At 45.8% G+C, this 3,610-nt stretch overlaps 1 long non-coding RNA gene across 1 annotated transcript; it reads left to right on the top strand.

Moving 5' to 3' along the window:
- Window positions 1-991: 991 nt before the first annotated feature.
- LOC111819204 (uncharacterized) lies at window positions 992-3,366 on the top strand. Its single transcript, XR_002822960.1, has 2 exons — window positions 992-1,947; window positions 2,861-3,366. It is a non-coding gene; the product is annotated as an uncharacterized LOC111819204 (long non-coding RNA).
- The last annotated feature ends 244 nt before the right edge of the window (window positions 3,367-3,610 follow it).

Raw genomic sequence — 3,610 nt, 5'->3', positions numbered from 1 at the left:
ACCATTTTACAAAGAGGAAAGGGACCTCTCTTGTTTGACCCCGCTTCCTTCTCTAGCTGCTATCTTAACTTTTTCTTCCTCTTCACAAACTTCTCTTAAAAAATTGTGTATACTCCTTGTCTTCCACTTCCTCCCCTCCCACATGTGCTTGACCCACTTCAGTCTCCCATTTCTGCCCTCTTTTTCTGTGGAAATAGCTGCCAGTGAACCCTGTTTCTCAATCCAGTGGACACTGTTCACTTCTCATTTTACTTGGCCTGTTGCTGTACTCAACGTAGTTGACGAGTCATTTTCCATTCTCCTTTTTATCTTCTCATTCTCTTTTTGTAGACCTGTCTTTCTCTCACCATTAAATACTGACATTCATCGGCCTGGTCCTTTTATCCTTTTTATGCTTTCTCCCTTGACCATGTAATTGAAGCTCATGACGTTAATTACCACCAATACACAAGTGACTCACACATATCTTTCTTCTCCAAGAATTTCTTATACAGGTGCCTAAAGGTGCCAGAACCTCAACATAGCCAACACTGACCTCAGAATCCCACAGCCATCTGGTCTTCTGGTCTCATCCGTCCAGGTCTTGATTGTTCGCTTCCCCCAGCCCTTTGGCTGATTCATCAGTAAGCCCTAGCGACACCACCTCCCACACATGCCCTCAATGGTCCCTGTCTCCCATCTCCACTGCCGCCATCTTAGTCCCAGTTAGCCTTCTCTCTTGCCTGCATGCCTGAGGCAGTTCCCTAATTGGTATCCCTATGTGCTCTCTGGAGTCCCTGTAGCTTTTTATCCCTGGTGCTGCTGAAATTATATCTTCAAAATACAACTCTGCTTGCACACTTATGCCTCTGCTTAATATTGTTTAGTGGCTTCTTGTTGCTTTGAGGTTGATGAGCACAGTCCTTAATACAGCCCTGTGTGGTCTGGTCCCTCTTCTTCTCCAGCCTTTTCTTGATTTCTATACCCAGCCACAGTGGCCCTCCAGTTGCTGGAATGTGCCACGGCCCTCGCACTGCAGAACCTCTGTAGGCGCTGTTCCCTCTGCTTAGAAGGTGCTTTCCTCCCCCTGCAGCCAGTTCTCTCCTACTTCTGTTTCAGATCCCGGCTCAGTCATCACTTCCTCAGTAAATCCTTTTATGTCCTCCCTGAACAGATTGGAACCCCCTACTCTATTATTTGTGTAGCATTAACTTCAGAAGAAAGGCCTAGCAATCTCCTTCTGGAAAACCTACCATTGAAACCCTGTGGAGCACAGTTCTGCTCTGACACACATGGGGTTGCCATGAGTTGGAGTCACCTTGATGGCAACTGGAACTGAGTAGAACTAATTGTACCTGTAGCATAAATTATAATTTTGTGTGTGATTCTTCTGCACTTGTCCCCTCAGACTCTATACGCTATGAAGACAGAAGCTGTGTGTGATGACGGTTGTGTCCTCCAGCCCCTGCTGTGGTGCTAGCATAGAGTAGGGGTCCATAGAGACTGGCTGGGAAGAGCACACAGGGTGGAGGGAACAGCATCTGCAAGGCATGGGGTGGGGAGGACCGGCAGCAGTTTTGCAGAAAACTGTAAGTTCTCTGTGGCTGAAGTGTGGGTTTTGCAGTGGAAGATGGTGGGAGATGTGGCTGGACAGGCAGGCTGCGCCCGGGCCGTGAGGGCCTGGTGTTCCAGTGTTTGTACTTAGTCTCTTCAGCTATGGGTGGCCCTGACATTCTCCTGTTCCCCAACCTGGGGAAGGAGGAAGAAGTGTGGGATTGAATCTGGGCCTTGAAAGATGATGGGACTCTGGTCACTTCGTTTGGTTCCCCCACTTATAAGATGTAACGATTTTTAACCATTGTCTTGCTGTTTTCTATCAGCTACGTCTGGGACCTTGGCTGGCATCATGGGAATGAGATTCTACCACTCTGGAAAATTTATGCCTGCAGGCTTAATCGCAGGTGTCAGGTACGTCACGTTCTTTTGCTGCTCTTTACCACGATGGGGTTTAGTTTATTGCCCCAGATACTTTTTACGTTCAAAAATTTACTTATCTCGGTATAGCTGATGCTGTGCATCACTGACATCATTTAATTTATACACAAGTTGGAAAGGCTGCCACACCAGTAGCCGATTTAGTGTGGAAATGAGGTAAGTATATTCATTCACCGCAGCTGTGGTCTTGGGCTCGCGTTTACTCTGTGGCCTATCCTGGGTCTCTGCAGCTGCAGAAGCTTCGTGCAAAGCCAGGACTGCAGCCCTTCGTCTGACTTTCAGTGTGGGTTGCATATTTCTTAGTCTGATAGGTATCCTTTGCTAATGGAAATTTTGTTAAAAGGGGATTTGATTGAATCCTGTTTTCTAATTAGCTTTAGCTATAAAACCCAAGCCAAATTGTTTTTTTAAAATTTAGCACATAAGTTTAATAAAGATATCCTGAAGGTAGGAGAATTTGAAAAATCCATTTTGGGGAAAGCTTACCGAGCTTTGATTGTAGTTACCACGCTGTCAGCTTGATGTTCTGTACACAAAGCAGAGGAGTGGTGTAGACCAAGGTCGAGACCTGGGTTCTAATCCTGCCTTGATCGTTCACTAGCTCTGTGACCTGGGGAGGCCCAGCTCTCTCTAGCCTTCAGTGTCTTCATCCCTCAAATTCCTGACGGTTGGACTGGGAGCTCCTGCTCAGGTGCACTAGTGAGACCTCAGAGCGAACTGCCCCCGGTCGTGGTGGTTCCTGGGTGCCCTGCGGAGGGAGGTTTCTTCTCAGCCTGGTACCCCCTCATCGTGCCGCTGTGAGGCACCTGCAGAACCTAGGCCCTTAAAAAAGCTGAGTGCCTCTTCATCTTCTACCTGACTCTGCATATGTGTTTCTTTTCAACAGTTTGCTGATGGTCGCCAAGCTTGGATTTACTGTTTTCACTAGACCCCATCAGTCGTAGTCCCATCCCAGCTGGAACTCACGAAGAATTAAAAATCTCCGAGCTGATTGTTCTTAATGTAAGAGACAGAAGCACAAGGCTTAAGTGCTTTCACATATTCTGACCTTTTTCTTAAAAAAAGCAGCACTGAGCTTTGCAGGAAAAAATCAGTCCTTCTCATTACAGCAACCCTCGAGTGGGTGGCATTTATGACTACACCCTCATACAACTTGATTCTTGTATATTGATGTAATCTCTTCTTTCTGTAATTAGAGGTGAGTTCTCAGTGGGCACAATGTTAGGTGTCAGCATTTGGGGTGCTGGACTTCCATGCCCTCCTCAGAGGAGCAGTGTGAAGGAAATCGCCTCGGAGACTTAAGCCGTCTTCTGCTCATCTTAGAACACAGACCTGATTTGAGATTATGTTGCATGAAATAGCAATGAAAATAAACTTTTACTATAAACAACATTTTCTGTGGTGTCTTCATTGCCAGGGCAGTCTAGACCGCGGAATGGGATGTGATAGCAGGAAGATAGAGGGACGTGAAAGTATTTTGTTTCATATTGTGTTCAGGAACGACCCGTTTTGAATAATGATCAGGGAAAGTTAGTTATTATTGGATTATATATTGCATTGAAGCTTGTTTTAAAAATAATCTGTAGTGGGGATTTCTTAAATTCAGACTGTGCAGCAAAAAAATAAAAAGTTTTAT

Source organism: Trichechus manatus, unplaced genomic scaffold (genome assembly GCF_000243295.1).
Source record: "Trichechus manatus latirostris isolate Lorelei unplaced genomic scaffold, TriManLat1.0 scaffold00301, whole genome shotgun sequence".
Lineage (NCBI taxonomy): Eukaryota > Metazoa > Chordata > Mammalia > Sirenia > Trichechidae > Trichechus > Trichechus manatus.
The sequence above is the reverse complement of the archived record's forward strand: the minus strand, read 5'-3'. Positions and strand labels throughout refer to the sequence as shown.